The sequence below is a fragment of the Carlito syrichta genome, unplaced genomic scaffold, assembly GCF_000164805.1.
Source record: "Carlito syrichta isolate Samal-C Ts95f unplaced genomic scaffold, Tarsius_syrichta-2.0.1 Scaffold312893, whole genome shotgun sequence".
In the NCBI taxonomy this organism is placed as follows: domain Eukaryota; kingdom Metazoa; phylum Chordata; class Mammalia; order Primates; family Tarsiidae; genus Carlito; species Carlito syrichta.
Genome location: NW_007256989.1, coordinates 222,365 through 235,309, shown reverse-complemented (window position 1 = coordinate 235,309; position 12,945 = coordinate 222,365).

Here is a 12,945-nt window from a genome sequence, read left to right as displayed (position 1 = left end):
CTTTTTCAAAGGACTTTTTCATCTCGCTCTCATGCTTATACTGTGAAGTAGCCGGGGTAGATGTCAGTCTCCTGAATTTTCCTCTTCGGAAAAGGATGTAGCTAGAGAAAGAGAGATGGTTTCCTAGCTTGTTACCAGCAGGGGTAGGATGACAACCCAGGCCTCTTGACTCTTGGACCAGGTCTCTTTTCTCTGTGCTCTTGGCACCTATACAAAGTGACAGTGGGAGTTTCAGAAAAAAGGAAGGTGACATTCTCTATCTCCTCCCAGGCATGCAGAAAGTTACTGTGACTTTGAAGTCACTGCTTTGCTGTGCCCAAATGCTCTCTCGGGGACTGGCCTTAGGGAGGAGATTCAAAGTGGAGCCTTCAGAGGGTGAGTCTCATATTCTAGTCACTGTGGCTGCCCATGCCTCTGGTTGGTTTGTTCAGACTTTACCTAGACCACATAAAACGGGAGTTCTCCAGAATGAAAAGGGTTCTTTGTTCAATATCGGAGATGAATCTTTTGAGTAAGAGATGCCACTTCATGGTGAGGCCTGGTTTTCCAGGAGAGGGGATGGAATCCACACTCTCTCCCATATTCCTGGCCGAGACTTCAATGACTCACCTTGACTCTTGGGGCCTAGGAGTGAGGTTCATGCATGAGGGAGCAGATGACATTGACAATGGATACTTTATCTAGGAGTAAAAGTGAACCAGAATTTCCTTTCAGGGAGTATGCAGCTAGTTGGTTCAAGGAAGAAACAAGAAGACATGTTACTTATGGGCTGCTATTTCTGCTTTGACACACAGAGCCTTATGTTTTATCTATTTCTGGATGTTTGTCTTCTCTTTACATGTAGAGCTGAAGTTGCTTGACATTTGAGCAGTATCTTGTAATTATTTGTATCCTCTAAGGCTTCTCAGTACTTAAAATATCTGATGAATGAATGGGAATCCATTTCCTGCCAATCCCTTATCCTAGTGTCTCTCAGCCTATAGTTTGAATCAGATTCACCTGGGAAACAGGCACATGTATTTTGAATTAAGACCTGAGATGAATCTCGTGCACACCGAAGTTTGAGAATTACTGTTTTATCCTTTTTCCCCTTGGCTTTGAAAACTCACTGTGACTTTGAACAGTGCTGTCAACACAAACACAATCTCAGATTCATTTAATGTTTTATAACTTACAAGGTCTATTTCACACATTTGTCTAACTTCATCCTGATTTAATGAGGCTAATTTAATAACAGGCTGATAATGTGGGTCATTTTTCCACCCATTGTACAGAGGAAGAGACAGAGGAATACTGTTCTTTGGATCACATAGCCAAGTTGTGGCAGTGCTCATACTCATCCTGTCTTCCGAGTCCAGGTACAATATTCTTCCCCCCCTCCCCACAACCCCTGTGTTTCTATGCCATTGTTAAGCATAGCTGTTCTTGTGTGTGGAAGGTGTTATTCTTAATAGTGCTTGCCGTCCACATAGCTGGGGCTTGTTACCATGACATGTATATAAAGCCAGCAGAAACCAGCAGTCTGTATGCCTAATACATGCGTGCAAATATTAGAATATAATATTTTTGTTCATTATTAAATTGAAAAGCACAACTGGAAGCTGGTAAGAAGTGGGAATCCTTTCAAAGAAGGATGGTTCGATTGTTTGGGGATGTGTGATTTAAATGGAGCTCTCTTGATATTATTTTCATTTCTGTTTACTGGAAGAGGAATGGGAAATAGGCTGAGACTTTTGAAATTGTTCTGTGTCCTGGCATCCCTGAGATGGCTAGGCTAGCTCTGTTGAGGTTGGCTGTCTTTAGATTCCTGTGAGGTCCACAGCTAGAGCCAGCCAAACAAGACTTGAGGAAGTAGTGTAGACGTGTGGAATGCTGTGAAGGTGACTAGTTTGCACCCCATTTAATTCAAAAGATCAGAATGCTCCAAAGTTCACTTGGATGCTCAAGGGAGCATGCAGCCACAGTTTCAGTGACAATTTAGTGGTTGCCAGAGTATTCCAAACAGAACTTTCTGGATGGCTGTTTATTCTTTGATTAATTGCAAAGTACAGACAGCCATCAGAAACTGAGACTTGTCAACTGAAAGGGAAGGTGGGCCTGAAACTTCTGCTGGCACCCAATTCTCTTCCACTTAGCTGGGAAAGGACCTCTTCTTTAATCATGGAGTAATGGATGATTGATATGACTGTACCCTGATTAGAAAAGGTTTCATTTTACTTGTGCACAGTACATGGAATTAGTTAAGGGTTGCATAGGAAAAGAAGTGATGGACTATTGTTCACATTAAATTATAATGACAGCTTCCTAACCACTGTGTATTTATTATGTAAGAAAAGAAAATGTCTGGTAAAATTCTGTATAGGTTAATAACACCTTCATAATATACTCCTTCTTTTCTATTGACTTGAATAGCCCTCCTACTGACTTTTAATGGATTATTAGAGTTAATTACATCAATTGCAATATAATTGATTCTTAAATACTATGTAGAAACCTCATACAATTATGGAAAAACAAAAGTTATCTAGACATCTCAAATCAAAAAAGATTTGGAATTCCTGCACATTTAATTTCTGATAATCACTAGTCAGTTTGGACATTAAGATTGCATGGTGTCTTGTTTTCTCTTTGCTAGGTTTTGACAGAATTGATAGTTTTACAACATTTAACTCAATACGCATGGAAATATAAGATTAAAGCTGTGAGGGCAATTTTTTTTTTCTAAAAAAAGATCACTTCATGGCTTAAAAGCTGAAATGTGTTACCTGCCTCACATTGACAGAAACAAACTCAAGGGAAAATCAAAAGTGGATTTGATGTTGCATTTTAGAAATTTCTTCTCCACAGGTGTAAAGATTCCTGTGGGTCTTAGGGTTTGTTACCTGAGGGCTGAAAATATGACAAGGGGATGAATTGCCTGAAGGGGCAAATAAATCTCTCCCATTTTATTACCTAGATATGGGCTATGTGTTCTAATGTCAAAACTACTGGTTGAAAAGTGAGATATCATTAATATCTGGTATTTGATGTCATATAGTTAAAAAGAAATCCCTGTAATAGAGCTGTTTGAATGTACCCTTTTTTAGTGGTTTGGGGAAACTAGTTTGTGGATGTTGACAGTTATAAATGTTAGTTTTACTTAATGCAGTAGATGGATCACTGGCATAGAAATCAGAATCAGCAGACCTGGCATTCTCTGTTACTACTTTGCTTCACCTCTTTACCTGTCTGGGCTTTCATCTTCTTTTCTGTAAAACGAGAGAGAGAGAACCTTTAAGTTCTCTACCTTGAATCACTTGGCTTTGAATTCTTAGTACTCTTGTTATTCACAGTAACTCATTTGATTCCTAATACAAACTTCTTTGTATCACTATGCACATATCAGTATGCCTTGTATGCAAGGAGATCCCCCCAAAACTGGAATTATCTTTTGAAGGGGGGCTCCTTGTAGTACACTTGGAATTTGTTTTTCTGGATCAAACAGTCAACCAAAGATTTTATCTGGAAGTTTTGAATAGGTTGCGTCATGACTTGTGGAAGAAACTTCCCGAGTTGTGGCAAACAAGTGACTAGTTCTTCCACCATGACAATGCACCTGCCCACACAATGCTGAGTGTTCAGCAATTTTTGACCAAGAAAATGGCATGACCCTCATACTCCACCCTCTGTATTCACCTGATCTCACCAAGAGCAACTTTTTTTTTTTGCTTCCCCAATGAAAAAAGTTCTCAAAGGGAAATATTTTGCTGATGTGGAAGAGGTGAAACAAAAAATGGCAGAAGCACTAAAAGATATCAAAATTGACAAGTTCAAAAACTGTTTTGAGCAGTGAAAAAGCATCTCAATAGATGGATTGAATCAAGCAAAGAGTACTTCGAAAATGACTAAAGTTTAAACATGTAAGTTTAAATACACCGGGTTCGCGACCTGCCTGGGCAACTTGGCGAGACCTCATCTCTACAATAAATCAAAAAATTAGCGGGGCATGGTAGCGCACGCCTGTAGTTCCAGCTACTTGGAAGGCTGAGGCGGAAGGATCGCCGGAGCCCAGCAGGTCGTGGCTGCGGTGGCCGGGAGTGGCCACTGCACTCCAGTCTGGGTGACAGAGTGAGACTCCAACTCAAAAAAAAAAAAAAAAGACTAAATATACAATTTTTACGAATAAATTCCAGGCTTTTTCAGATCCCCTCTTGTATGTGTATGAACATGTCTTATTTTCTTAGTGAGGTTATGTTTTCAAGGACAAGCCATGACAATGACAATGTACATCTCTGTATTCTCATAAGAGATACTATAGTTTCCTAGTATAGAATAGCCTACTGTTGGGTTAAGTTAGCAGTCAATAAAAAGGAAGTGTTTCCACTTTTATCCTCTGAAAGTCTTGGTATAACAAGAAAAATGACAATATGTCCTATTTATTATAAGTCTAATTTTTAAAGGCATTGTAAAATATGTTATTTTATAAAACATTAAGTGAGCTTTAAGTCAGTTGAATTTAAGTTGTAACATTTCACTCAGTTTTCCGTAAACTGACATTTCCAATGAGGTTTTTATTGGAATTCAAGCAGCCTATTCTAAAGTTTTTTGGGAAGGGAAATACATGACAATAGTTATGAAAAACAAACAAATAATCTTTTTAACTGAGTAAAAACTTACCCTAGTAGTTATCAAAACAAGCTACACATCTAAGGTGATTTAATACACAAGTGTAGCGATAGAGAAATCAACTAATCACAAAAATTAGAGTTCAGAAGCAGATTTGAGAATCCAGAGGGGGCTAGACGTGGAGGCTCAGCCTGTAATCCCAGCACTTTGGGAGACTGAGATGAGAGAATTGCCTGAGCCTGGGGGTTCGAGACCAGCCCAGGCAACTTGGTGAGATGACATCTCTACAATAAATCACAAAAAAACTAGCTGGGTGTGATGGTGTGCGTTTGTAGTTCCAACTACTTGGAAGGCTGAGGCGAAAGGATCATCCAAGCCCAGCAGGTCAAGGCTGCAGTGGTCGTGAGCGTGCCACTGCACTCCAGCCTGGGCAACAAGAATGAGACTCCAACTCAAAAAAAAAAAAAAAAAAACAGAGGAAATTTAGCAGATAATATGGAGGCATTTCAAATGAGTGGCTAAACAGTCCACTGTTCAGTATATGGTTTTGGGACAACTGGCTCTCCATCTGGACCTGCACTATACACAAAAGTAAATTCCAGATGGAATAAAGCTCTAAACATAAAAATAAAATCCATAGCAACATTAGAAGGAAATAGAAATAATTTTTAAAAAATAGGTTAGAAGATCTTTGTAAACAAGGCAAGAAATCCAGAAACCATTAAGAAAAACCTGAAAGACTTGGCTTCATTTTTAAAAAATCATTAAAAAAGTTTAAAAAGAAGTGGCAGATTGAGACAAAATATTTGAACTATACATTACAGAAAAAAAGGGTTACTATTCATTATGCAAAGAGTGCCTACAAGTTAATAAAAAAAAAACTCACTTAAAAAATGGGTAAAAGATATAATAAGCAATTCTCAGAAGAAATGCAAATGTCTAACAAACATTTGAAAAATACACTTAACCTCAGCAGTGGTAAAAGATACGTACAATAAGAGAACATGAATTGCCATTATCTACCTATCAGATTGGCAAAAAATTAAAGGAATTGATTAGACATATCAGTTAAAATGAATGAATATACTGTACAAACTATCAAGAATGGATGTTAGTAATATGTTGTAAGGTGAAAAAAGCAAGTTGTAGAACATTGTACATTATATTATGTCATATTTGTAATATTTTTTAAAAGTGTATATACAACACTTTCCAACATTTATGCATTATAAATATGTGATATTGTGGTCATTTTTTTCTTAGGCTAGTGTTAAGATAGGCACATAAGATAAGTATTATTTGGATTACTTTAAAAGTGCTCCTTTGTTATGATTTATTTAACACTTATCAAGCTTTATACATTTCTAGGAGCTACTATTACTGTTTAGTCCCTCATTGAAATATTATCTGTTAAATTCCTCTATATTTTTAGTCCTGCTTCTAAATTCTAATTTTTTTAATTCATTGATTTCTCTATTACTGCACTTATTTATTAACTTGCTTAAAGTATATAGTTTGTTTTGGTAACTGCTAGAGCAAGTCTCCACTCATTTACAAAAAATAAGTTTGTTTTTCATGATTATTGTCATGTGTTTCCTTTCCAAATGAAATTTAAAATAGGCTGCTCAAGTTCCATTAAGCAACCCATTGGAAACGGGATTACATTTATACAGTTATAGATCTTTAGGGAGTAATTAGAAGTCATTAGTTCAGAGGATTGAATTGAACCAAGTATTATATAAAAATATATGCCATGTTTTATGGAATTGCAGTCAATTCTGATCAAATTCTTCAAATCAATCTTGTTGAATTGGGTCAATTAAATAGAGTTCTGGCCCTAAACTATGGCTTCTGGATCTTGTCAGGACCCCTTCAGTCTTTTAAGTTCCCAAGGTGTGTACAAGGACTGTGGTAGATCTGCCTCCTTTGTCACCTGTAATCCTGTAATTATTCTATATGACATCCTGAAGCACTCCCCACCTGCCTCATGAACACCCCGAGTGTTAAATAAATCACAGCATCCTGGAATCTAAGTCATCAGCAGGGTGAAACAAATCAATGTAAATAAAGTCTGAACTTGCTTCCAAGTTGTTTGTTAGCAAGGAGTTAACAAGTTCAGACCTTTGGTCCTATGGGTCTTTAAGGAAAGCTTTTTTCTCCATTCCAATGACTTCCTGTTCATGGGAAAATGAGAGGAAATGAACCTCTAACAGGAGGATGGACCCACCCTTTTCCAGTCGTGTGGCTAATTTGTCAGGTGTAATATTGGCACCTGGTGGCTTGTGTTGGCTTCCTGCCCACCCTTGCTGGGGAAGTATCCAAATACTTGTAATAGGCAGTAGAAGACTTCAAAGTCATTTGTATGAGAAAAGGATATTGTCATTAAAGAACTTAGTGGTGAATACTCCCAATCATTTAGTGATGTCAAGATAAAAGGAAAAATTTAAAAACACGTTATCTAGAGTTTTTTCTGATGTATCATATGACCTGTTACAACAAAGCAATGTAGTTCATTTAGTAATAATACATATTCAAAGATATATGTTTATCGTTCAAATGTGTAGTTTTCTTGTTATTGTGAAATTAACAAAGATATCAATTATTTATACGAAGATTATGACTTATTTCTTTAAAGACATGATTCTTTTTCTCTTAGACTCACCTTTAAGTAGGCACTCTGTGCTAGCTAATGGAACTGTTTTCTTTGAATCAAAAGGGATAACTTCAATAATGTTGAATGGATATGATAAACGAAAAAGGACGATGTGGGTTTTCAGAATTCATTAGGAATTTTGGATGGGCACAGCTGGTTCAGTTCCATACCTCAATTTTCAGCTAGAAATAATTACTGCCTTTTGAACAATGGTATAGTTAATTGTCCAGCAATTCAAGGTAATCTGTCCATGAGTAGGGATTAACCAAATTATAATCATTAAACCATAATATATTTCATATAACAATGGAACTTCTTTTAGTTTTTATAAATTGTGTAAGCTATATTGACTTATTGTATCTAAAAATCTCATGGTAGAGTCAACGTTCATGGTTCTGGAAATCAAGAATGAAGTGTCCCTATAGCAGACATTCATAGTGTCATCATCTGTAAACCTCAGTCAGTTAACTGTTTCTATCAAATGATCAATGGATATTTCTTGCCTTTGTGGCATAACTCAGTATAAGAAAAAAATAATAAGTTATTAATCAACTAGATATTTGTTGAAAATCTGTTCTATTGAAAGGTATATAATTAATTGGTTTTGCTCTGGCAGACTGGGTGATTTCTTTCTTTACATTTTCTTTTATCCTTAAAGTTTTAAAAGTGTGGGATACAATTATTCAGAGTTAGGTATACAAACGGTAACTATGCAGTTACCCTTGTTGATGAGGTATTGGATGACTTCTATAAAGGAACAGCAAGGATGCATTGCACCCCAAAAGTTCAAGTTTTCAGAGACCTCATAATCTTCTACAACTTACCAGGCTAACAAGCCTGAAACACATCAAAAATTAGAAATAATACATTATGTAATATAAACTGCAAATGGGATCCAAGTTGAGAAAAGGGGAGATCAGTGTTGATCAAAACAGTCTTGGAGGGAGAGATTAGTTAACTGAATATTAAGGATGAATAGTATTTAGACAATCAGAAAGGAAAATATCAGACACTTTAAGTGGGTGATAACTGGAAATGAGTGTAGAGTTAGGTAGGGTCTTTGGGGAGGGCCAGATGATTATGACATTGATTTCAGGTTCCTGTGTGCTAGGAAATAAGGTAGATGGGTCAGTGGCAAAAATATGAAAGGTCTTATAAATGTGGCAGAGGAAATTAGATTTTTGAGGAATGGTGGTGGGGATGATGTGATTTAAATAGCAATTTAGGAAGTTTTGTGTTTTTTTGGCCGTGATGACTACAACAAGAAGAGGCTTTTGGGGGAAATTTGTTAGGGGACTCTTTGGTAGACATAGTTAAAAGACAGCCACAGGTGGTGATGGTGGAAACAGAGAGAGATAAATTCAAGAGATTTTTTTGGAGGAAGATGGGATGGGACTAGTTGGCATTGGATATATGGTTTGGGGAAGGAAAAGTAAACAAAAGCTAACTCCAAAATTTCCATCCTAGTAAGCTAGGTGGTTGATAACCCCACTGATCTCTTGATCAAGGAAAACGATGAGTTCTATTTTTAGAAAGATTAATCTAGGTTCAGTTGGGATGCCTTGTGGTGCTATCTTATAGGTAATTAAAATCATGGGACTAGAGAGTAGGTAAGGAGCCAGGAAAAGACATGAAGAATTGATTGGTCGTTATCAGTTACCACCCATAAATCCAAATTTCGTAGCTGTTTTTTCAAGGTTGCTATCACCTAGTCTCTTTTATACTGCTTATTTAAACTAATCTCTAGCTACCCCATAGTCTGTACCCCTCGTCTTGGTTCAGCCAGTCAGTACATTATTCTTGTTTTTGTCCTTCATGACTAAATTCTTGCTCTTTTCCCTGCCTGGAACCTTCTCCCTAGATCTCTAGTTATTAATATCTTCTCCGATTTTAGGACTAGCTCAAGTCTCTCCCATATGAAAATATTTTTCAAAAACTCTAGTTCACACTCTTCTTTCTTTCTTTTAAACTTCTGTGGCATTTAAAGTTTGCACTCTTTGTATAAGCACTCAATCATAATCAAGTTTATGCTATTAATCGGGTTAAATATAAATGCCTATCTAGTTTTACCAGAAAACTGCAAATACCTTGAGGCTAAGGATGAGTGTTCCTCTTGCATCTATTAGGAACTGTATTTGACTGCTAAGAAGACAGGCTCTTAAACTGTGGCTTAAATAAATCAAGGGTTTTGTTATTCTCATATTGTGAAAAATATGGACGCAGTAATCCAAAGCTGACTTGGCAAATCTTGATAAGAGCAGAGACCTGGTCTCTCTTTACCTTTTCACTTAACCCTCCTTAGCATGGATTTGTTACTTCAGAGTTACAGACTGATGCTTTTCAGGCACAGCATTTGTGCTTCAGACAGAGAGAAGTGAAAAGGCCGGGAACAAGCTGGCCTTGCAGACCTAATCAGCCCTGCTTTTAACGTGCTTCCCTGGAAGCGCCATCCCATAGCCTCCGCTTACATTTCATGGGTCATCAGTTAGATATGAGCCACTCCTATTTGCAAGTAATGCTGCAAATTTTGTTTTTCAGTTGGACATATTTCTATCCAACAAAGCCTGCATTATTTTAGTAAACAGAAGGGCTATTGGTAACTAATAGGCAACTAGTCTATGTTCTTTGGCTCTGTCTCTTTCTATCTGTCTATGTATATATACTCACACATGCTATATACATATGTACATATATAATATAAATTTTTGTTCTAATGTCTGCATAGATATCATGTTAAACATGCATATATGTGCATTATATATATGTATATTGTTTATAGTGCATGTAGAGATACAGAGAGACTATATCTCTATTTTTGTATTGTATCTTTCTATTTGAATGAGAATATTATTATGTATTATTTAGATATGTATATGTATATATAGAGAGATTATGCTATATCTCTCTATTTTATCAAGAATGTATACATATATACACATGAACAAGACATTGTTAAAACTGGGACAATGAAAGATTATAAGAAAAAGAATCTGATATGTTAAATACTATGTTAATTGTTAAGCCTATTATATTTAGGCATATTAATATTGCAATTGTAATTCTGCACAAATAATAACTTATTTGTATAGAATTACAAAAGCTTTTTCCTATTGTCATAGTAGCTTTGATTAGTTTTCTAGTGCCTACAGTCAGCATCACTGTTATTAGAAATCCTTGAAAACCTTCTGACCCTCATATTTCTTAGAAAGTAAAGGTACTGAAGTAGTGAATTGGGGTTTAATTTCTGTATTTTAAGTTTCTCCTTTTGCTTCTGTCCATCTCCATGATTTAACCAGTGATTCTCAAACTATGTTTGTGACACAATTTTGAATCTTAGAATTGCTATCATCACATATGAAAAAATGAAAAGGTTCCAGAGTAAAACCAGAGAAAAGATGCCAGAGTATTGTGTGGTAACCACACCATCAGGGCCATTCTAACAGAGTCTCATGGAAGCTTCCCCCAATATTGGGTCTTTCACTTTGTCACTGTATGCTCTCTTATATACTCCCAAGGAAGTGACTTGATCAGTTTATGAGCAGAGCATTGATTAGGACTCAGGTCACTTAACTCCAGATTCAAAACTCTATTGACTCCATTAATCATGACAGCAGCAACAACAACAGCAGCAATTTACACTTGTGTAGAATGTACAGAGTGCCTCACCAATCATGCACTATAGATGGAGTGGATAATATTAATTTTTTTAAGATAAGGAACCATATACAAAACTTATGGCAGGTAGAAGAACAGCAATTAGGGTGTTCTTTCCCACTCACTGTGCATTGTCGGAGCTTTTCCCCATAGATTACACATACCCAACTGGTGGTAATTAACCAGGCCAGCAGATCAGGGTGCTCTAATCTGAATCACTTGGACTGATTTATTGGAATAAGGTGAATTTTTTTTTGCCAGGCCATTTCCTAGCCATTCTTCCCATTATTTGGTCTTAGCAAATGTAATTATGTCTCAGTAGTGAAACAACCAAATCAATAAGAAAAAGAGAAATTTACTGTGTCCTCTTGCTTCATTGCTTTCAACATGGTGTTTGAGCTTCTAATTTTTTTTTTTTAATTTTTAATTTTAAAGATGTGGGGTACAGCCGGGCTCGGTGGCTCAGCCTGTAATCCCGTGCCTCTGGGAGGCTGAGGTGAGTGGATTGCCTGAGCCCGCGGGTTTGAGACCCGCCTGGGCAGCGAGACCTCATCCCTACAATAAATAAAAAAAAATCAGCCGGGCGTGGTAGTGCATGCCTGTAATTCCGGCTACTTGGAAGACTGAGGCGGACGGATCGCCGGAGCCCAGCAGGTCGAGGCGACAGAGTAAGACTCCAACTCAAAAAAAAAAAAAAAAGATGTGGGGTACAATTCAGGGTTAGGTATACAAATGTTCATTATGCAGGTACCCTTGTTAATGAAGTGTGACCTCCCTGGCAGTTTACCACTACTGCCAATCCCTTTCTTACAGTATTATGATAATTGTTCAAGGTCCGCTTATGAGTGAGAACATGTGATACTCAGTTGTTTGCTTCTATCATAGATCACCCAGTATTATAGACTCTAAGTTCATCCAAGTTGCTGCGAAGTTCATAATTTTGCCCTTCTTTATAGCTGCATAATATTCCATCATGTATATATACTTTTTTTTTTTTTTATCCAGTCCTCTTTCGATGCGCAGCATGGTTGATTCCTTGTTTTTGCTATTGTGAATAATACTGCAATAAACATGCATGTGCAGTTATCTTTTTCATAGACTGATTTGAGTTCCTCTGGATATACTCCCAGCAGGGGGATTGTGGGGGCATATGGGAGGTCGATTTTTAGATTTTTTAGGAATTGCCACACTGTTTTCCGCAGAGGTTGTACTAGTTTACACTCTCACCAACAGTGTAGAAGTGTTCCCTTTTCTTCACATCCTCTCCAGCATCTGTTGTTTTTTGAGCTATTGATGATGGCCATCCTTACTGAATTTAGGTGGTATCTCAGTGTGGTTTTAATTGGCATTTCTTTGATGACTAGTGAGGCTAAGCATTTTTTCATGTATCTGTTGGCGGTTCGTATGTCTTCTTTTGAGAAGCGTCTATTCCTATCTTTTGTTCACTTTGTAATGGGGCTGTTTGTTTTTTCTTTTCAGCATATTTGAGTTCCTTGTGGATCCTAGATGTTAGGCCTTTATCAGATATACAGTTGGCAAATATTTTTTCCCAGTCCATGGGCTGTCTCCCCACTCTCTCAATGGTTTCTTTAGCTTTGCAGAAGCTTGTCAGTTTGATGAGGTCCTACTTGTCTAACTTATCTCTTATGGCATGGGCACTTGGGGTTTTAATCAGGAATAGGTTGCCAGTTCCAATTTCCATAAGAGTGTCTCCTGCATTTTCTAAGGCTCTAATAGTTTGAGGTTTTGCATTTAGGTCTCTGATCCATTTAGAGTTGATTTTTTGTGTATGGAGATAGGGAGGGGTCCTATTTACTGAATAGGTTCTCCTCTCCCCAGTGGTTGGTGGTGGAGTCTTTGTCGAAGATGAGTTGGTTGAGAAACTGAGGTTTTGCTTCTGGAATCGCTATCCTGTTTCATTGGTCTATATGTCTGTTCTTGTACCAAAATCAAGTTGTTTTGATTAGTGTACCTTTATGATAAAGTTTAAAGTCTGGAAGCATGATACCTCCTGCTTTTTTTTTTTTTTTTTT